This window comes from Ruditapes philippinarum, unplaced genomic scaffold, assembly GCF_026571515.1.
Source record: "Ruditapes philippinarum isolate M1 unplaced genomic scaffold, ASM2657151v2 ctg3594_1_1_1_1, whole genome shotgun sequence".
NCBI lineage: Eukaryota > Metazoa > Mollusca > Bivalvia > Venerida > Veneridae > Ruditapes > Ruditapes philippinarum.
Window position 1 is genome coordinate 154,496 of NW_026856476.1, and position 24,059 is coordinate 178,554.

Consider the following 24,059-nt stretch of genomic DNA (forward strand, 5'->3'; position numbering starts at 1 on the left):
GATTTATTCTATAGAGACATGACTACTGTAGATAAAGGTATAAAATTTCCTTGTGTCATTTCAGTTAAAAAATGTGGCTGGATTATTTGATAGGCGGCCATTTATTAACTTATCTAATGTGATATGTTTTAGAAAACTTGACAAGGTGTAAACATCTTGTAGAGCGAAAGGGTTGAGCTTTCGGTGATTTAGTGAAATGCCTTTTTTTTGGTTGAAAAAATAATGTTGATCATTAAATAGGTTAATGTTTAATAATATGCATTGACAAAAAAAAATTGGTCGCCTGCCTGCGGCAGGCTTGACCAATTATTTTTGTTAATACATATTATTAAACACTAACCTATACTAAATGATTCAATACAGGCGTACCTTTAAAGACTTCCAATAACGTAAAGCTGGAATCATTCAAAACTTAAACCTCGTATATCATGTTACAATACTGACAAAAAGATCGTAATACCTGTATATCGAATATCATATCATTCTGAATGAGATTCTCAAAATAGTTATAACTAAAAAAAAACGCATAAAAACGCATTAGTTTAACCTTCAGATGACAAGAATTTTATCGCACACAACTTGACTACCCTGTGTTTATACATGCTAACCACCCATTGAGCGCCTTTACATAAAAAATTAATGAAATGAAAACTATATATTTATCTAAGTTATAAAAAGTTATTATTTGTCAACTCATGTTGCATCTAATTCAAAGACAGAAATAATTAAGTATATGTTAGTGTTTATTAAGTGAAATTTTAACAATTTAGAACTCAATTAAAAGGAAGCGACCGGTAGAGAGCATGGTTTCTTTATTGTTAAAATATTCACTCAATAAAAACAAACTTACTTAGTGTTTTACCCCATTTGACCCCGCTGGAAGGTTTTCAAAAGTTGTTTACGAGTTAAAGGAGCACATTCCATCTATCAGTAACGTCAGTCAATATATATGTATAGTTAAAAATGACCAACATATTTGGGTTTGGGTTTGTCTGTATTTTCTCTCTAGATTAAAAACAGCTCGTCGCGCACAATAATAGATTAGTAGGGTTAGCAATATTTCTAGCATTTTGTTTTAAATCCTTCCTTAATGGCATCAACATTATTTTTTTCAATCACATTGTTAGTTATTTTCAAATTTCTTGCTAAGTCTAACTTTGGTAAATGTGTACTAACTAAACCAAAATTTACTTACTCTGTCGTCTACCTGAGTCTAAACAAATTTCAAATAATGCATTATATTAGGGAGGTGTGAATTGTAAAATATCTAGGTTGAGCAAAACAATGCCAACGTAAAAAACAATAAGCGAGGGTCAGGTGTTTAAATTTGAGGATACAATCAATTATTTATTACATAGATAATACATGTGGGGCATTGCAGAGACAAAATGATTACATTTGTAACTTTTTTTATCCTTTTAACTTCTTAAGAATATTGTCTTGTTATAAATTGCTGACTGTTTAAACCGGTTTAAACTCCCTTTTTTTTCTAGAAAAAAAGTAACCAAAAACATAATTTTCTTTCAAGTTTATATTAACAAAATCCTTGATATTAAGAATGCAATGATTATACATTTTTTGGCTGGAAAACTCATTTGTTAATAGACCCCCTCACCTGTTTAAACGTAGATTGACACACAAGAAAAAACTGTTTTCCAAAATGAGCAAATTCAATAGGGACTTTTAAAAATGTTTAGTGGATAACTTAAAGCTAATAACGAATTTGTATAAATATTAATCTAATGTATTTTTCTCACATTGTCCATTTTATTTATAAAGGCTGTACAACATTTCATTGACTTCCATTGTTTTTACCTAATGCAAGAATCATTTTTTTTTAGATAAAGGTATATTCTGTTGTCATTTCAGTAAAAAAATGTGGCTGATTATTTGTTGATAGGGCCATTTATTAAGCTTATCTAAATGTGATATGCTTGAAACTTGACAAGGTGTAGACATCTTTGTAGAGCGAAAGGGCGGAGTTATCGGTGATTTAAGTGAAATGCATTGTTTTGGGTTGAAAAAATAATGTTGATCATTAAATAGGTTAATGTTTGATAATATGCATTGACAAAAAAAAATTGGTCGCCTGCCTGCGGCAGGCTTGACCAATTATTTTTGTTAATACATATTATTAAACACTAACCTATACTAAATGATTCAATACAGGCGTACGTTTAAAGACTTCCAATAACGTAAAGCTGGAATCATTCAAAACTTAAACCTCGTATATCATGTTACAATACTGACAAAAAGATCGTAATACCTGTATATCGAATATCATATCATTCTGAATGAGATTCTCAAAATAGTTATAACTAAAAAAAACGCATAAAAACGCATTAGTTTAACCTTCAGATGACAAGAATTTTATCGCACACAACTTGACTACCCTGTGTTTATACATGCTAACCACCCATTGAGCGCCTTTACATAAAAAATTAATGAAATGAAAACTATATATTTATCTAAGTTATAAAAAGTTATTATTTGTCAACTCATGTTGCATCTAATTCAAAGACAGAAATAATTAAGTATATGTTAGTTTTTATTAAGTGAAATTTTAACAATTTAGAACTCAATTAAAAGGAAGCGACCGGTAGAGAGCATGGTTTCTTTATTGTTAAAATATTCACTCAATAAAAACAAACTTACTTAGTGTTTTACCCCATTTGACCCCGCTGGAAGGTTTTCAAAAGTTGTTTACGAGTTAAAGGAGCACATTCCATCTATCAGTAACGTCAGTCAATATATATGTATAGTTAAAAATGACCAACATATTTGGGTTTGGGTTTGTCTGTATTTTCTCTCTAGATTAAAAACAGCTCGTCGCGCACAATAATAGATTAGTAGGGTTAGCAATATTTCTAGATTTGTTTTAAATCCTTCCTTAATGATCAACATTATTTTTTGTCCAATCACATTGTAGTATTTTTCAAATTTCTGCTAAGTCTAACTTTGGTAAATGTGTACTAACTAAACAAAATTTACTTACTCTGTCGTCTAACCTGAGTCTAACAAATTTCAATAATGCATTATATTAGGGAGGTGTGAATTGTAAAATATCTAGGTGAGCAAAACAATGCCAACGTAAAAAACAATTAAGCGAGGTCAGGTGTTTCTAAATGTGAGGATACAATCAATTAATTTATTACATAGATAATACATGTGGGGCATGCAGAGACAAATGATTACATTGTAACTTTTTTTATCCTTTTAACTCTTAAGAATATTGTCTGTTATAAATTGCTGACTGTTTAAAACTTCTTTTTTTTCTAGAAAAAGTAACCAAAACATAATATTCTTTCAGTTTATATTTAACAATCCTTGATATTAAGAATGCAATGATTATACATTTTTTGGCTGGAAAACTCATTGTTAATAGACCCCCTCCACCTGTAAACGTAGATTGACACACAGAAAAACTGTTTTCCAAATGAGCAAATCAATAGGGACTTTAAAAATGTTAGTGGATAACTTAAAGCTAATAACGAATTTGTATAAATTATTAATCTAATGTATTTTCTCACATTGTCCATTTATTTATAAAGGCTGTACACATTTCATTGACTCCATTGTTTTTACCTAATTGCATCATTTTTTTAGATAAAGGTATAAATTCTGTGTCATTTCAGTAAAAAAATGTGGCTGATTATTTGTTGATAGGGCCATTTATTAAGCTTATCTAAATGTGATATGCTTGAAACTTGACAAGGTGTAGACATCTTGTAGAGCGAAAGGGCGGAGTTATCGGTGATTTAGTGAAATGCATTGTTTTGGGTTGAAAAAATAATGTTGATCATTAAATAGGTTAATGTTTGATAATATGCATTAACAAAAAAAATTGGTCGCCTGCCTGCGGCAGGCTTGACCAATTATTTTTGTTAATACATATTATTTAACACTAACCTATAAAAATGTGTCTTATTAATGTTTATATCAATGCTTATAAATAATCAGTTGAGCGAAAATGGTGCTTTACCGCAACATAGATTCTACAAAAATGACCAGTCGACTGCCAAACTTACCAATTTTTACGAACTGATATTACACAGATGTATGTCTTTGCGAAGGGCGGCCGTCCTATATAACAAAAAGATCTGGTCCACAATATGTTGGGCACAGGTGAGCCAGAAAAAATGTCTAAAAGTGTATATTTTTCGTAACTCTTGAGGTGTTGCGTGTTCACCATCAGTAGCTTCGTCAATGGAACATTATTTTCTCCCTCTCAGATTTATCCTGAAATAATTCACCATCTCCTTCTGTTGGTTTAAAATTTAATATTTATAATAGAATGCACAGATATGCAGTCTTGTCTCGAAGACTAGACAACTTGTTTCGGAAATTAGACTACACAGATGTGCAGACTTGTCAAGGAGATTAGACTACACAGACGTCCAGACTGGTCTAGGAGACTTGGCAAAACAACTGTGCAGACTGGTCAAGTAGATTAGACTACACAGACGTCCAGACTGGTTTAGAGGACTTGGCAACACAACTATGCAGACTGGTCAAGGAGATTAGACTACACAGACGTCCAGACTGGTCAATGAGATTGGACAGCACAGATGTGCAGACCGGTCTAGTAGACTTAGACTGGTCCCCTGTGCACTTCTTAAAATTACGACAGGAAACCTTAAGCGAAAGCTGTTATTTCATTGGTTAATCGATATATGTAAACAAATATGGCTGCCGGTGGCTGAAGAGCATTACAGAAATTTAGTAATATTTCTGTTATTTTAACTTTTTCGAGAGGTTGTACTTTCAAAACCGTAATATGTTAAATAAGTAAAGGCATAATAATAATGAATACATGAGAGGACTGTTTGTTTTAGCCTCTGTTGGGAATAATTCAATGTAATCAAAGCCATTGATTAAGATCCGTCCCATTAACGATTCGACCAATATAATTCAAAGATTATAATTATGAAATAAGATTATATTTCAAAATGTTTGTGGCTTATTTTCAAAATGGTTTAAATTTATAAAACATCAAGAAATCAGTGTTTTCTCCCTTTTTGACAAACATATATAGCACACAACTCTAGGGACAGTTTCCTGGAGGGAAATTTCATTTGACATTTTTTCTCCCCCTTATCAAAATTTAAATGTAATTTCCTATGGTTGTCAGTCATCATAAAAATGATATAAATATACATTACTTATAGGCAAGAAGAGTCTACTTCCTTGAACCTACCAGTATTTGTGTCATGATGAAGAAACATGGTTGTGACCCGATTAGTGCTCGAATTCATGATCCATAGGTTGAAAGGTAGACACCTTAACACCAGGGCACTGACCTTTCAAAAAATTAAATAAATAATTCAAGATTCAGCCAAAATAAGCAACAACAGGGAGGAACAAGTTTTTGATTATATGACATTCAAAATTTTGATTTGATATTGAATTACTGGTGATAAGGTACTTCCCCACAAGAAACTATTAACAATATGCCACAAAACAATTTGCCAGAGTTAAATATTGTTTCACCATTGTACGATTAAAGCAAAAATTTAGTTAAATTTACTCAAGGAATGAAATTTAAAATGGAAAATAAATATTAGGATTTCAGCAACAGTTTGAAAATGCCCCATTATGGATGTGAAAAAAGGTATTTAAACACATGGCGATTTGTTATGTGATGAATTTTTATTGTTGCGAATCGTAAAAGTGTCAAGTGGAAGATTGACATACAGACTATTTCATGTATTTGAAGCAGATTTTGCCAACTTCACTTTTTTTCGGAATGCACCAGCTTGCTTGAAGCCTTGTGAGCTATGACCGATAATATAATTCCATGCTATCATCAATAATGGTTTAGGATATTTATGTGCACATGAAACATATTGTTGAAATTTACTTAGAATTTATTGTAAACTTGATGTAAATATTTCTTACAATTTCAGATCTATAGAAAGGCAGTATTTATTGTATTCACTGTATTCATCATGTTAGGATAATGAAAAGCAACAAAAAATCGTCATATAGACTGTTAACATATTCTCCAATATTTTTTCCAACATATTAATACTCCTTTAAAGATTATGAATGTCAATGTCAATTTGTTGATACCACATCAGTTTTGTTGTTTTTTTTTTGTCAATTTTCAAAACAACCTTTTGCTTTCTTAAAGGAAGAAAATATATATGTATCCAAGATAAATCAGAAAAAGGGGAAAAATATGAAATCAAATTCCAACAACTATGAATGGAATTCACCTACACATTTAATTAAATTATCAATTCAATTTAACATATATGGCATAGGCTATCTTTAACAACTTTCTTTCAATTAATTTTATCAACTAGCTGATAATCATATAATCAGCTGCTGTTACGTCATAGTTTTGGTGAATAATGTGCACAGGGCATCTCAGTTGAAAAATAGCATTTTGAGGAAGAAGTCTTTTTTTTGGCTGTAAAATATAGGAAAATAATCACTGCACATAAGTAAGGTAGTAAACAAATACCATCCAAATACTTTAATTGTATCTTTTTTATCATGTTAATATTGTTTCTGTAACTTTGTAGAAATATTAATAGTTTTCTATAAACATTGTGGCTGATACTATGTATCCTATAGTTTAATTGGTAAAACACCTCAAGTTTATTGAAAACGCATGCAAACTTAGAGGAGTTCTGAGTTCAAATCTCAGTAGGAGCAAGGATATTGAGTATAAAATTAAATCTGTAAAAGGATAAACATAGAATTATAAATGTAAAATTTTCAATTTACCTTTAGACCAATGTTTTAATGAACTTCAGAAATAATTGCTAGTAAAATTTTGATAGAATGGCTATGTGAACTACCATATTTGGAATATTTATTTATTTATTGTTTTTGTATATGTTCCTAATGTTAAAGAGCTTAAAATATAGGTTAAGAATGGGGTGTAAGTAATAGGGAATAGATGGTCTACAGAATTTTATTTTATACGGGGAAGTCAAGGGCCTTTGGGCTTTGGCTTGTCCAGCTATAGACTACACATGTATATTTAAAAGGAAATCAAATAAAAACAATTAAAAAATATTTAGAATTCTCTTGTTTGTTTGTTTCATTTTACGCCTTTTCCCAACAGTATTTCAGTCATATAGGCGGGTAGTTTCCTAACCATCGTTCCTGGAGAGTTACACCAGTACTAGACTACCTTCCTCCGTGCTAAACTACCAAAGCATCTCCCGGGGATCGAACCTAACCCCTCGACCACGGAGGCGGTCTAACTATCAATAAAATTTTCAATGTCAGTTTTAATAGGGTGACACTCTAGTAAATGTAACTCAATGATAATAGGCTGGGTTATCCGATAATGGAACAAGATCAATAATAACATCGAATGTTCCGAGTGAAAACGGAAGTGGTGCATGAAATACCAAATGGGAAAATGAACATTTTTTTAACCGACTTCCCCGTCCATAGGCTTTGCCTGATTTCATATTTTATAAGTCAAATTAAGTTTCGTAAGAAATAATGCTCTTTTTTTAATAACTCCAAACTTTTTACATGGATTCCTTGCCATTGAAATTCTACAAGTTGACCTGTGCTTTTCTTACATCTTAATGATTTTTAAACAACTTATTTGTTTTTCGTTTACTTTTCATGCCTTTCAGATTTTAAACATGTGTTTGATCATATAATCTGTCATTTGTGAAAACAGTTCAATTTTTCTAAGGTGTTGAAACAGTTGTTTTTTTTTTTTTTGTCGCTATATGGATTGTTTCTTCTGAAAGGCTATTATACCAGCCAATGGTGAAAATGTTTTGGAGGGGAGGGGGTGCCCGTGGTAGAATTAACCATCTCTGCATTGATGCTACATGCATATGAATGTCACATTTTATATACATTTATTCTTGTTTGGTTATATTCCGTCACTGACAGTGGTATGTATGGCAAGTTAACCATTTTTCACAATTTGTGTATCATAATTATGACATAAAGAATTACTTCACTGAATCGAAGTTAATTATTGTTGTCGTTGTGGCGTTCTATTTTTACTGTGGAAACCCAGACGCGGTTTAATTGGCTACTTTAATCTAGGACATTATCTGATTGGATAAGACTAACAGGTGCTCGACTGGTTTTAATTTTGCGTTCATTATCTCTTTGTTTGGAATATATTATTTACGACGCAGTCCATTGGACAGAAATCTGTCCAATACGCTTGGGGGTTTCCTGATCCCATTATGTGCAGCCATGTTGTATGGGAACCATAATAGGACAGGGAACAAGATTAAAGTAGACCGGGCAACACAGATGTGCAGACTGGTCTAGGAGACTAGGTAACACATATTTGCAGACTGTTCATGGAGATTAAACTACACAGACGTGCAAACTGGCCTAGGAGGCTGGGCAACACAGATATGCAGACTGGTCTAGGAAATTAAACTACATAGATGTGCAGACTGGTCTAGGAGATTAGACAACACAACTGTACAGACTGGTCTAGCAGATTAGACTTCACAGACGTGCAGACTGGTCTAGGAGATTTGACAACACATATGTGCAGACTGGTCTAGGAGATTTAACAACACATATGTGCAGACTGGTCTAGGAGATTTGACAACACATATGTGCAGACTGGTCTATAAGACTGGCAAACACATATGTGCAGACTGGTCTATGAGACTGGACAACACATATTTGCAGTCGGGTCAGGCACTATACTGATGCCGGTGGTAAAGGCTATAGGTTTTCTGTTCGAGTAGAAATCACACAATCATTTGACACCTTTGTAAGATTTAAAGACTAATATTTTAATGATAACTAATCTATGATATCCAACATTCATTAATATAAAAACTACACGACAGATCAACATATGAAATATAGCAACAGTACAATTAATATATACATGTAAAATAGAAAAAGAATATTCTTTTCCGGACTTGAGCATAGCTCCTCCTCCACAAAAATAATGATCATAATAATAATCAAAACGCAAAGTCAGCAGATCTTACATGTAAGATAGCCCATACAGTACATGTATGTAGCATGTTCTGTGAAAAATTATTAAACAGAGACAAACAAAAAGATTTTGTAACACTTTCCTGTTTTTAATGTAACAATTATATTGTCTCCTTTTCTTACATCGTCATTTTTATAGTGAGCCATTTTTGAAACTTTGCTGCTATGACGACATTTACTTTATTATTATAGGCACGATCATTCCAGGTGCAGGCTGTGACTGAAATTGTCGGATTTTTCTATTAACTTTCCTGACTTGTCCAGTTTTGTAGTCGTTCGCTTTCCCTATTCCAACAAGGGACGTTATCATACTTTTGATAGCTTTCTAGAAGGTCAGACACTCACATTGATATTTCCATAGACTTACATTATAAGAAATGGTCCCTAATCCTACTTTAAAATTGAGTTTTCATGCTAAAGAGTTATTTTTTCTAGCAGAATGAAATGCATGACACATAAAAATGTTCCTGTCATATAGGGGTAGCCAACCAAATTTTTTGCAAAATGACTTCAAAGAGGATTACCCCCCATTTTATTGAAATTTTCTGCTGATCACAGGACTGACATACATTTTTTTTCAATGCAAATATCCAAGTCAAAATTAACACAGAGACTCGTGAAATATTTCATTTTCTTCAGAAAACAATGTAGTGTTACTTTTTAAATTAGTTTTTATACTTAAAAATACCCCACTTTCATTCAATCACCTCATGTATTCATTGAATCATACGGTTTTCCCTGCACTTTTTTTCAGCCAATCGCTGGCCATGTTACAATGCGAAACCCTGACCTAAAGGGAATATTAAATGTTTAGTATTGTAATATCTTGAATAAATGAAGTTGCATATACAATTACCATTTATATGGATGCATTTTCACCACTCTTAAGTCATTTAAAACTTTGAAGTTCCCTTTTTTCTAACAAGCGCCGTTATGCCGCATTCCGGATATTCTGAAAATGAATGCTAGCATGTGATTTTCATACATAATTCATTATTCTGAAGCCAATTTTGTAACAACTTCCATAAAATCACTCAGATAGCAAAACTACACTGTTCTCATTACAGAAGTGCTTCAAAATACTAATTTTGTAACAAAAGGATGTAGCAGGGAGCAATTTTATCACCCCAAACATAACAAAATAAGTGATTTTTCACCCATATTTCAACATATTATTACCAATAGACTTCCTGAATGAAGATTTAGCTAAGCAAACATACTTAATAACAACTGTATAGTGACCTGATTATGGATTACACATTATTTGTACACACTTTGCAAAATTTTGGGTGTAACTAGGTATTTAAAACCGCCCCTGCTTTATTTTTCTACTCCAATTAGTTGCTTATATAGTCTTGAATACAAGCCTAAATGTCAATTAAATACCAGAATTCGTAATATATATTTTTTCTCTCTCTTACATGGATATAAAAATGCAATATATGGAAAAACCAAGATCCTCTGGACTTAACAGCACTGTAATAGCCTAAAATTTGACTTCTACAACCATTTTTTCGCCATTTTTGCATTCATTTGGAGCCATATGTGACAATTGAAACCTTCTTTCAGGTGTTTTACCATGTAAATCACCTCTTCAGACCAAAATGTACTTGAAATGGAAAGTATTGTGTATTTTCTTCTCATTTAGGTAGCAAGAAACTAGAATTAATGCACTTATCTAAGTTTCTCAATAAATAATGGGAGGTAATTCACTGAAGTTGTGCATAATCACACCCTTTGTGTACATTTGTCTACCAGAATAAGTGCTTTTTTGTTTATAGACACATCAGAGACACTAAAGCTGTGTTATAATTGTGCCTAATATAATTGTGAAAAAAAAGATCAACTTTTACTTATCAATAAAACTTTTTCTACAAAATAATTCTACCCTTGGCCATTATGATGCTCATTCAATTATGCACTTAACAGACATAAAGTCTAAAAACTATGGCATTATACATTGTGAGTGTGTAAATATGTATTACCAAATAAAAAACAATAAATTCTTATCACTATTTTGCATCTTTACCATATAATAAGAGGCTATTCAGAGGCAACCTAACTGAATTATGCTACAATATTCAATGAATTTCAATTTCTAAGTAATAATGTGTTTATATTCATGCCCTGAAACCAAGTAAATTTTAAGACAGAAGCCTTAAAATGCTATTTATTTGAAGCTTTTATGCTATCTATGCCTGTAAATGAAACACAAAACATTCTTATATGGGAAACAGACATAGAAGCAATTCATTTGTGACATTCTATGTAAATATTTGAGCAAAATGGAAAAGAATTAGTGCCGAGCGAAGAAATGTCCGCCCCTAAATAAAGTCGAAAAGTTAACTGAAACAGCACCCTAGACTATTTTAAGTATTAATATATAAGTTTTGAACCTGACAATATGCTTTTGTAGTGATATACCTGCAACACCCATCAAAAGTGGCCAATGTGCTTACATCAGGTCCTGTCAAGTTATACATGAATTCAGTCTTCAAACCTGGCATGTGTATAGCCAATGTACAGCATTTCTTTGAAATCTGAAAAATATTTTCAATGACCAAGGTCTACATTAGTCCTCATCAACATATCACCAATTGATCATCACTCAAATCAATGTTTAAAGAAAATATAAGTCATAATTAACTTTTAAGTAACACTAATACTCTTGTTCATATGTAAACAATGCTTGTAGATTGACCCCCTTGACACATTATCTGCTGTTAACATCAACAGTTGCATTGAAATAATGAAATTTCATACCTAGACAGGCTGTAAACATCCATTCTTCAAAAATATCAGCTTTTCATGGTGTAATCAATGAAGACAAAGTACTATAAATGAATTATGACAGTTCCAATATCCCTCTCTTTAAAGGGAATATTAAATGTTTAGTATTCTAATATCTTATAATAAATGAAGTTGCATATACAATTACCAATTATATGGATGCATTTTCACCACTCCTAAGTCATTTAAAACTTTGAAGTTCCCTTTTTTCTAACAAGCGCCATTATGCCGCATTCCGGATATTCTGAAAATGAATATTAGCATGTGATTTTCATACATAATTCATTATTTTGAAGCCAATTTTGTAACAATTTCCATAAAATCACTCAGATAGCAAAACTACACTGTTCTCATTACAGAAGTGCTTCAAAATACTAATTTTTTAACAAAAGGATGTAGCAGGGAGCAATTTTATCACCCCACCCATAACAAAATAAGTGATTTTCCACCCATATTTCAACATATTATTACCAATAGACTTCCTGAATGAAGATTTAGCTAAGCAAACATACTTAATAACAACTGTATAGTGACCTGATTATGGATTACACATTATTTGTACACACTTTGCAACATTTTGGGTGTAAAAAGGTATTTTAAACTGCCCCTGCTTTATTTTTCTACTCCAATTAGCTGCTTATATAGTCTTGAATACAAGCCTAAATGTCAATAAAATGCCAAAATTCTTAATATATATTTTTTTCTCTCTTACATGGATATAAAAAAATGCAATATATGGAAAAACCAAGATCCTCTGGACTTAACAGCCTAAAATTTGACAATTGAAACCTTCTTTCAGGTGTTTTACCATGTAAATCACCTCTTCAGACCAAAATGTACTTGGAATGGATAGTATTGTGTATTTTCTTCTCATTTAGGTAGCCAGAAACTAGAATTTATGCACTTATCTAAGTTTCTCAATAAATAAAGGGAGGTAATTCACTGAAGTTGTGCATAATCACACCCTTTGTGTACATTTGTCTACCAGAATAAGTGCTTTTTTGTTTATAGACACATCAGAGACACTAAAGCTGTGTTATAATTGTGCCTAATATGATTGTGAAAAAGTAGATCAACTTTTACTTATCAATAAATTTTTTCTACAAAATAATTCTACCCTTGGCCATTATGATGCTCATTCAATTATGCACTAAACAGACATAAAGTCTAAAAACTATGGCATTATACATTGTGAGTGTGTAAATATGTATAACCAAATAAAAAACAATAAATTCTTATCCCTATTTTGCATATTTTCCATATAATAAGAGGCTATTCAGAGGCAACCTAACTGAATTTTGCTACATTTTTCAATTGATTTCAATTTCTAAGTATGTGTTAATTTTAAACCTTTTATTAAAGCCTTTAATAAATGAACCAATCATATTCAGTCCAAAAGTTCATAAATATCATGTCATCTAATCGTAGAGCTAGTATTGTAAAAAATGCAAAGTTTATACCGAAAGCTTATAAATATAGAAATTTAACCCTTGAAAATAATGCTACTTCTTTGATTTGTTTTCTTTGTGAGTTTAATTTTTCTTAATGTTTGATGTTTTGTGATTATTTATTATTCAAAGATGAAATGTGCAGTTATTTGTGTAATGTTTATGTAAACTGTATGTCTTGGTCATATTTATTATGTGCATTAAAAATAATAATATCGGTCTTAGCGGTGTTTATCGGCTATTTAACACCGGTTTTGTCGTTTTGATGCGAAAACTTAATTTTAAAATTCAATTCCTACGCATCAAAACTCCAGACCGATATTATTTCGATTCTAACAAGATAAAATAAGAAAGATCACTAATGTTATTTTTTCAAGCGAAAATAACTCCCGTTGCCGATTTTTGTATAACGCTGTTTTGATGCGAAAAAATTAACCACGACGGCCTTCAAGGTCAATAAATTGCCGATAAACACCACTCAGACCGATATTATTTCTTAAATATAAACGGCCTCTTTAAAATTGACAAAATACTCGTCAAAATATTTAGGCTGCTTTTCGCAAATGACGGTGTTTCATTTGCACATACGCCATTGTAACTTCCATCTAAGTTAAATGATTAACAAGTATGTTGTCAAACCTGGGGACTTAAAGTAATTACTAATAAACCAAAATACATTTTAAATGAAATAGAAATGTCAAACATATGGATTAATCAAGAACATATAACAATCAATTTAATTTTCAGCAAATTTAGAACGGAGTACTGAACATTTACAAGCAAGAATGATATAGCAGTATTAGAAACTCTGTCGTCATACAGTATCTATAAACGCTCATTCGAAACTGAAGAATATCTTTATAAAGTTAACATTAACAAATTTTGAATATCATTTACAAAATTTAGATTGTCAATCCATAATCTAGCAAAAGAAACAGGTCGATACGAAAACGTAGCACCAGAAAACAGACTCTGTACGAATTGCAATTTGAACGTGGTAGGAAATGAATTTCACTTTTTGCTAGTTTGTACAAAATACTATAGCAAATATTTAAAACCATACTATTGTCGCTGGCTATCAATTCATAAATTGGAAACACTAATGTCTACAACAAACACGCAAAATGTTGGGTAACCTGTCAAAATTTTTGTATTTTTCATTAACAGAAAGAATGAAGAACAGTGTTAGTATCTTCAATTTATTCAAGTTTTGAAGCACCCAAGAACTTTCTCTGTAAAACATTTCAACTTTGTTAAGGTCATTATACATGTATTATGTATATTGCTTTTCCATTTCATGATTGTTAATTGTGTTGGCTATAAATGTGTACTGTTTTTAATGTGAAATGTTATTTTATTATTGTCTTTAACTTTTCACAATTTTTATGGCACTTTGGATTAACAATTCAATTAATTTAAGTCGGTAAAAGATTATCACTATTGTTTTCATCTAAAAATAATGATATCTCATTTTATTTTAACTACCATGGGTAGCCATTTTTTATTTGAAAGCAAAGAAGAGTGATTTATTTATTATATTGATCAACCCCGCTTCAAAACTATGGTTCTGAAATATGGGGCATTCAGTTTAAAACATTAAATGAACTCACTTATTCTATATAACAGGAAATAAGAAAATTAAAAATATCTAATTACCTTAATCATTTGAACTTTTGATTCAAGAAATAATTAAATTAAAAAAATACTGTATTTTGTAAATTTTATTTATTTATTTATTTATTTATAATATTCTAATATGTTTGATTTTCCTCCATTTCTTTAATATATGACTGATTAAGATAAAGTACTATATGAATAGATATTGAATAAAATTGAATAAATAAAAAAGTAAATAAGTAATCATTTAAAATTAAATTAAAGTATCAAAATGAAAAGGCATTTATGCGTTTGTATTTTATTTACTTTTTATTGTTTGTGCTTTTAATTTGAAATATTGCATAATTAAATTTATTTCTTTATTAACATTAATTCATGTGAATGTGTTTGAACTATAAATGCAGTTAAAACTAATGAGTGGAATGAATTTTTGTTTCATAGTTATAGATTTATTTTTGATATTTATGTTTTATTAATTGGACAAAATAAGTATCGCTAAGTAAACAAATCGATGTATTAATAAAAAGACGACATGAAAACAGAATATAAAGATCCTCAACATAATATTCAAAAGCAATTTTAGATGTATTTCACAATGATTATGCGAATGCGCCATTTGCATGGTCATAAGCTTGAAAAATACTTTATTAAGGTAAAGAATTTACAATATGATTGAATATGGTAAAATATGCAAGAAAAAAATCTGACATATGTTTGCGGTTCGGATCTTATGATATTAGTTCTATAGACAATATACTATATGAGTATTTTCAAGTTAGTATTGATGTATTAGTACGTCCTATTCAGTTGTTATTTAATTATATCTTAGAGCAGGGTAAATTTCAACCTAGTTGGTCAAAGGGGGTTATAATACCACTATATAAGAAAGGTGACTCAAGTGACCCAAATAATTACAGAGGTATTACCCTTATCAGTTGTTTTGCGAAACTATTTACTGCTATTTTGAATCAAAGTCAAAGTCAAAATTTTATTTGCAATTCGGCAGATATCTGCCTTTGGCAATACAAACATAAATATACATATGGCAAACACACAATAATAAATCTAACAAAAGCAAACATACATTGAATGAACATTATACATAACAATGCATATATTGTGTTAAGATTATTTTTAGTATATCGACAATTTAATACCAATCATAGCAAAGATCTAAGATTGTTTTAATATTTATTTTATAATTGTTCCTTTCTTCTATCAAATGCATCTCTTAAGAATTTGCTTAAATGATATAGATTTTTTCTTTTAGAATTTGTCATTAATCTAGAAAATTTATTAAGATTTGGAAAAGTGTGTGGCAATTTGTATTTGATTCTTAAATCTCTATATAATGGACAGCATAAAAGAAAATGATACTCCGATTCAACAGCTTGCTGAGAACAAAATTTACATAATCTCTCATTTCTTTCAACCCCTATATATCTTCCAGTTTCGATTTCTAATGTATGAGAGCTTAACCTAAAAATTGAAAGTTGTCTCCTTAATTTACTATTATCAACAATATTAAGATAATCTTCAAAACAAAAATCATTTTTATACATTCTATAGTAATCGAGTTTTGGCATTAATTCAATCGATTCGTGCCATTTCTGCACAAATTGATCTCTCAAACGTTGTTTGAATAATACAATATAGTTACAATTATTTTCATAATTCTCTATACAATTTGAAAACCCTAAGTTATTAATTATATTGTGAATTCTTTTAGCCCAAGAAGATCCTCTAAAGTTATGTACTTGATCACTATATACACTAAACAGTTCTGGTAGAGACTGTTTCTTTATTTTTATCCAATATTTTAATGCTCTTTCTTGACATAAAACTGTTAAAGGGAATCTACCAAGTTCTCCGAGTACTGCGTTGTTCGGAGTTTGTTTTTTAACACCTAAAATGTTTTTACAAAACTTAATATGTAATTTGTCAACTTCTTTGCAATCAAAAGCGCCCCAGATCTCTGAACCATACAGTAATATTGGTACTACCATACTATCAAAAAAGTTTTAATTTTTTTTATATCAAATTTAACTCTATCAAATAAAGATAAAAGATTATGATATGCCTTTAAAGCTTGTTCAGACAGAGCCTTAATGGCTACTTTAAGATCACCTGTATATGAAAATTTTACTCCCAAGTAGGTGAAAGTATCTACATATTCAATAGTTTCATCATTAATCGTAATATTAACATGTGTGGTAGATTTTCGCTTTTCAAAAACACATACTTTAGTTTTAGCAACATTGATTTTCAGACCCCACTTACAGGAATATCTCGAGATTGAGTTAACTTGAGATTGTAGACTATTTATATCTGTTGTAAACAAAACAATATCATCTGCAAATAACAACATGTATTTAGATAACAATTCAATATCTTTTGTTGACATTTGTTCAATATCAATACACTGTTCAATATCATTTATAAATAGAATATAAAGCAATGGTGATAATGGTTCTTCTTGTTTTAAGCCAATGGTTACATCGAAAAAATCAGTCAATTTTGTATTCACTTTTAGACAAGATTGTACAGATGCATATATTGACTTTATAATATTTAAAATTTTACAACTTATACCGCAATCTATCAGTTTCATCCAAAGTAAGTCTCTATTGACTGTATCAAATGCTTTTTCGTAATCTATAAATAAACAATACAATTTTTCATTTTTGTTTAAGATTTTTTTTGATAAAAGAAATGAAGTATAAAAATTGCATCAGTGGTTGACCGTCCCTGTCGAAAACCAAATTGACTATCATTAAACACGTTTTGAGATTCGCACCAAACTGTTTATTCTGTTTTCTTAAAACTAATGAAAAGATCTTACCCATAATATTAACTAATGTTATACCCCTATAATTCGCAGGATCAAGTTTATCACCTTTTTTACAAATCGGTACTATGGCACCTTTTGTCCACATTTCCGGATATATACCTGTATCTAATATTCTATTAAATAGCTTACATAAATAGGGACTTATAAATTCCTTAGCATCAAATGAAAAAATCTGCTACAATATCATATATATCAGGGCTTTTATTTCTATTCATAGACATAACAGCCTTTAAAATTTCTTCTGTCGTTATAACCCGATCAAGTTCTTCTATAATTACCGGTATACTACGCCCTTCGTTTTGATCACTATCTAAAAGAGGCGACTCAGCGTTACTCGACATATTAGAAAAATGATTTACAAAGTCTTCTGCCTTTATATCATTCGAAACATTTAGCTTACTTTTAAATTTATTTATATATGTCCAAAATTTTCTAGGCGTTTTACGGCTCATTTCAGACAATTGTTGCCTTTCTTTTTTATAAAATTTATTTTTTGCTTGATTTTTTACTTTAATATAATCACTTCTGCTTTGAAGGAACAAAAATTTAGTTCTTTCACATTTATTTACAGAAAAGGCTCTTTTACAGTTATAAAAATTAGACTTGGCTTGTCTGAATAATAGATTAAAGAAATGGGCCACAGATTATGATATTCTAACGGATGCGCAATTTGGTTTTAGATCTCATTTTAGCACACTTGATGCTATTTTTATATTGAATTCACTTATTGAAAAGCAGATGAAAAATAAATCCTTTTTAATGTGTTGTTTTGTTGATTATAAAAAGGCATACGACCTGACTGATAGAAGATGTTTATGGTATAAATTTATTAACTCAGGCATTGATGGCAACTTGTCTGTTATTTTACGATCAATGTATGACAGTGTCAAGTTATGTGTAAGTCATATGAATTCTCTATCAGATTTTTTCGAATGTAACTTAGAACTTTTGCAAGGGGAGATAACTTCCCCGATATACTATTTTCCATGTTTTTGAATGATATAGAAATGCATCTACAGCAAAGTAGCAGTGCAGGTATTACCCTGGACCAATTATCTATATATTTATTACTGTTTGCAGACGATGCTGTATTGTTTTCTGAAACAAAAGAAGGTTTTCAAGATTAACTTAATAATTTAGAAACTTATTGTAAAAAATGGAATCTTAATGTCAATATTGAAAAAACTAAAATTGTTATTTTTAGAAAGGGTGGTAGAATAAGTGATTCTTTTAAATGGACATTTGCTGGAAAAGAAATAGAAATTGTTTGTTCATTCAATTATTTAGGGGTTGTTTTTTTATAGTGGGGGTTCGTTTAACAATGCAACAAAAATTTTGGCTGGGAAAGGAATAAAGGCAATGAATTCACGTGGTATGAATGTACCTGTAAATATAATGTTTAATTTGTTTGATGCTTACGTATTGTCAGTAATGAATTATGGCTTCGAAGTCTGGGGCTTTTTAAAGGCTGAGAATCTAGAGCGGGTTCATAAAAGATTTTGTAAATGGTTGCTTAATGTAAAACAAACAACAAATACATTATCTCTGTATGCAGAACTGGGCAGATTTCCATTGTACATTAATAGATATGTTTGAATTGTTAAATAATTTGTAAAATTTATTTGACTATTTTTACATATTCAATTATGTAATATAATTAATTATTAAATTTAATGTATTTAATTCAAACATTCGAATATTGTTGTTTTCGTTATTTTCTATTTATTTATGCTACTTCTCATTTACATATCAAATTAATAAAATATATTAAGAGGATTTTTTTTCGTTTGAGTGAAATATGGAATATATTTTCACGAAACATGATAAAATGCCACATATTTTCACGAGCCGGGACGGCGAGTGAAAATATGTGGCATTTTATCATGTTGAGTGAAAATATATACCATATTTCACGAAAAACAAAAAAAAATAACCTTTTTATTTAATTTCATTATCAAAGAAAAATGGTTACGAGCCCAATTGCTTGCTACGCAACTGCAACTGTACAGCGCGCAGTAATATATTATTGCGTCTTGTTTTGCACGCGATATTTGGCGCTACATTGTGACGTCACGTAAACAACTCTTTAAACGTCTGTACAGCGTTAATAACTGAATTAGAGATATTGGTGTTCGGATTTATTTTCTTAGTTAGACCATTTTCTATCATTCTAGATAGTTTTCAAAACAAAATTCAACAAAAAGTTGTTTTGTACTTCTCAGATTTTTCAAACAAAATGGCGAAAGAAGTCCCTTAAAATAAATATGAGTTTCGACTCCGCCCACCTTCATATTTATATTTCATAATTATTTTCTAAAAATATGAAATATATTTGACTGATATAGCACCATATTTCATGGGTAAAATTAAATAATAATGAATATTTAAGCAATCAAAAATAATAAATACAAAACCATGCTTAACTGGTTAACTAGATTTGTAAATTAATTGAATTTGTAATAAATTGATTGGTCAGAATGATTTACTGATTCATTATAAAAGATATGACATATAAATGAAAGACGTTACATATTACAGACACCTTGTTAAAAGCATGCGAGATAACGCACACATCTATTTCTTTATTAATCTATATTATAGTGGGTTTTTTCAGGTCTTTGAGAGTGTCTTAAAAATCAGGCTAAAACACAATATTTTTTTAATTCATTGTTATTTTTCTTAAATCACAATATACTTTAAAGAGATAGTAAAGTGCCACATCTCCTTTCAGATGTGAAACTTTGAAACAACATGCGAAAATTAACAACTTTTATCACAAACATTCTATAGAGGATATTGATTGAGTGTAAGTTCAATACTAAATTTATTGCACGAGTTGAATAAAATTATATTATGCGAGCATTTGGCGAGCATAATATTATTTTATTCAACGAGTGCAATAAATTCAGTAATGAACTTACACGAATTTAATATTCTATTTATCACATACCAAAAATAAAGACCGTTTAAAGTAAAAAAAAGAGTCATTTTTTCATTGCCTATAGTATAACGCTAACATTTAGCGCGTCTTTACACTATGTTTGTATAACGCTTATGACGTCACGTCAAAATATATGCACGGCCGTGCAATACCATATTTACGGAGTCGCAAAATCGGCACGGACGTGTGATAAACCCCGTTACTGACAGCGCACAAACTATTTTCTGCATGCTTCCAAAAATAAATGAGATTCATTCTGGAGATGTGATTCTTTGAACTCAAATGAATTTTAAAGAAGTTATAATTAAGTAAGAAATTCTAAAGTAGCAATAACCCAGTAAAGAATTAAAAATGAGTAATAACCCAGTAAGGAATTCTACAGTATTAAAAACAAAGTAAAAAATTCTAAAGTAAAAAATAACCTAGTAAGGAATTCAAAAGAAGTAATTACCCTGTAAGGAATTCTAAAGTATTAATTACCAAGAAGTAAATTCTTAAGGTGTAATAAACCTGTAAACATTCTAAAGTAGTAATTACCAAGTTAGGAATTCTAAAGAAGTAATAACCCAGTAAAGAATTCTAAAGTACTAATAACCCAGTAAGGAATTCTAAAGTACTTATAACGCAGTAAGGAATTCTAAAGTAGTAACCCAGTAAAGAATTTTAAAGAAGTTATAACCAAGTATGGATTTCTAAAGTAGTTATAGCCCAGTAAGGAATTCTAAAGTAGTAATAACTCAGTAAGGAATTCTAAAGTTCTAATAACGCAGTAATGAATTCTAAAGTAGTAATTACCCAGTAAGGAATTCTAAAGTAGTAATAACCCAGTATGGAATTCTTAAGTGGTAATAGCCCAGTATGAAATTCTAAAGTAGAAATAACCCAGTGAGGAATTCTAAAGTAGTAATAGCCCAGTATGGAATTCTAAAGTAGTAATAATAACCTAGTAAGGAATTCTAAAGTAGTAATTACCAAGTAAGGAATTCTAAAGAAATAATAGCACAGAAAGGAATTATAAAGTAGTAATAACGCAGTAAAGAATTCTTAAGTAATAATAACCCAGAAAGGAATTCTAAAGTAGTAATAACGCAGTAAGGAATTCTTAAGTAATAATAACCCAGAAAGGAATTCTAAAGTAGTAATAACCCAGTGAGGAATTCTTAGGTAATGATAACCCAGTAAGGAATTTTAAAGTAGTAATAACCCAGTAAGGAATTGTAAAGTAGTTATAGCCCAGTAAGAATTCTTAAGTGATAATTACCCAGTAAGGAATTCTAAAGAAGTTATAACCCAGTATTGAATTCTAAAATAGTAAAAGCACAGCAAGGTATTCGAAATTACTTATAACACAGTTTGGAATTCAAAAGTATTTATAACCCAGCATGTGCTCTAAGGGAGACAAAAAGGAGATTTAACGATAAAAGTTATCTATTCATTTTAATTTCTTTATTCTTTAATTTCTTTGTTCTTTTTTATCTTTTTAAATCAATTTTGTATAATGTATTGAGTCGATAAGAATCGAACAAAAAGCCTGCCATAAATGTCAACAAGATGTGTTTACTTTAGAATACAATTACAAGGTTTATGTAAATATTTGCTCTTACTACCAATAAAACTAATACTCTAATTTCAAATAATTTCAAATAAAAATTCAATGCACTTTAAACGTATATAGCTATTTATGTACATATGCATTTACTTGTACTTGTTAACAATTTTGTACCGCAAAATAGAGATTAATCAATAAGGTTATTATTTTCTTCCGCAACGCCTATCTGTATAAACAGTACACACTGGTCATCTAAATCTTTACAAGGTCAAAAGCGTGAATATGTCGTTCGGTTTATAATAACAAATCCGCCCATCCTTAATAAAAGAATGAAAATTGAAAGAAAAGATAGCACGTTACACTACCTTTGTCGACTTAAGTTTTAGTTTCAATTTACTATACCTTTTTTTGATAAAGAAGAGCATTTATTTCATTAAATTTTATATAACTGAAGGCTCAGTTTACAAAATTTCACAGATAAATGAAACATTGTTTTCTTTTGGTTTTAAAATATGAAGTAAAATTGTGTTTTTGTGATTATTTTTAGTACTTGGTTTCAATTGTGTGTGCATGTATAGATGTGTTTCCTAAATTATCATTTTTGTTATTTTCAGGGCCAGCCTGACTAGTTTTAAGAACATTGTTATACATGTATTTTTTAAGTGTTTTTTGGTATATTCTTGTTCGTCGCATATTTTCTGTGAAAAAGTGTCGTCGAAATCCCATTTCTACCTGTACCTGTATGAACTCAAGACAAGCTGCTGTCATTAAAACATATACATTATATATTTAAAATAAAAATAGTGTAAAACATCAAACAATTGTAATACATTAAATAAAGGTTTCGTTGATCGTTTTATAAAGCAAGGGAGGCTACTTACCATAATAAAAAAACCCAGAAAATTAAAGCAGTATATCATAACAGATACATTGTATATGTATCATACGGAATATGCACTTCATATCAAAATTACAAGCATTGTACTCACCTTGTTTTCGATCCAGGTAAATGTTTACACTTGTCAAGCAAACTTTTTAAACAAAATTTCACAGTCATATTGATTGTACCAGTTTATTATCACTGACAGATATTTTTTTTATTTCTGCAATTGTATTTTCTTATTCATGTTGTGGCACATTGTCTTATGCAGTTTCATTTATTAGGTTGTTATGCAGTTGGCAGCTGTAAAGGAATGCCCTCCTGTGGTTATATTTTCCTGGTCGTTCGGGAACATTGATTCCATTTCATTTAACAAGTGTTACAATTGGACACTAGATGTATTTAAGCCGTTTTTAGAAAGCTTCTTTTAGTACCTGTATCACTCATGAACCAGCTCTATCAAACCGTGTTTGAAATTTTCATGTGTTTCTGTTGTTTTCATTTCTTTTGAAGGATCTCCCTTACTCCGATTTTTTCTTTAAGCAAAGCCTTTTGTAAATGTTACTACAAATCATGTAAAATTCAGATACTGCAGCAATTTCGTTTCTTATTGAAACAACTATATATTTATGTTTTGCATTATCAGCATGCCACACAAATACATTTGCATGCTAAAAAAGGCCTGCCACAGACATGTTTGTGTCACGCATTGCTTAATTAAGAGCATTGAAAACAGTATATGTCATCACTGAGGTGATCTGGTTTGCATTTTAGAATTTACACCCATTTCTTTTATGACATCAATGCAAATATTACATTTTATTGTAATGTACAGACTGTTTCTGACACATTACTTTTCCATTTTCAATCTATTTGTCCTGTTTTCGTCCGAAAAACTAGGCTGCTTTGTGTTATGTATAGAATACTTTTATTTTTCATTTGCATCGTATATGCATATGCCCTTTGTTCTAGTCTAGAAACTAGAACGATTTGTATCATTTCATTTGGAGCATTTTGTTCAT

At 30.2% G+C, this 24,059-nt stretch overlaps 1 long non-coding RNA gene across 1 annotated transcript; it reads right to left on the reverse strand.

Moving 5' to 3' along the window:
- Window positions 1-8,502: 8,502 nt before the first annotated feature.
- Window positions 8,503-12,519, reverse strand: LOC132746680 (uncharacterized). The gene is made up of 4 exons (XR_009628020.1): window positions 11,900-12,519; window positions 11,386-11,501; window positions 9,818-9,913; window positions 8,503-9,246 (listed from the first exon to the last, which is right to left on the reverse strand). It is a non-coding gene; the product is annotated as an uncharacterized LOC132746680 (long non-coding RNA).
- Window positions 12,520-24,059: the final 11,540 nt, after the last annotated feature.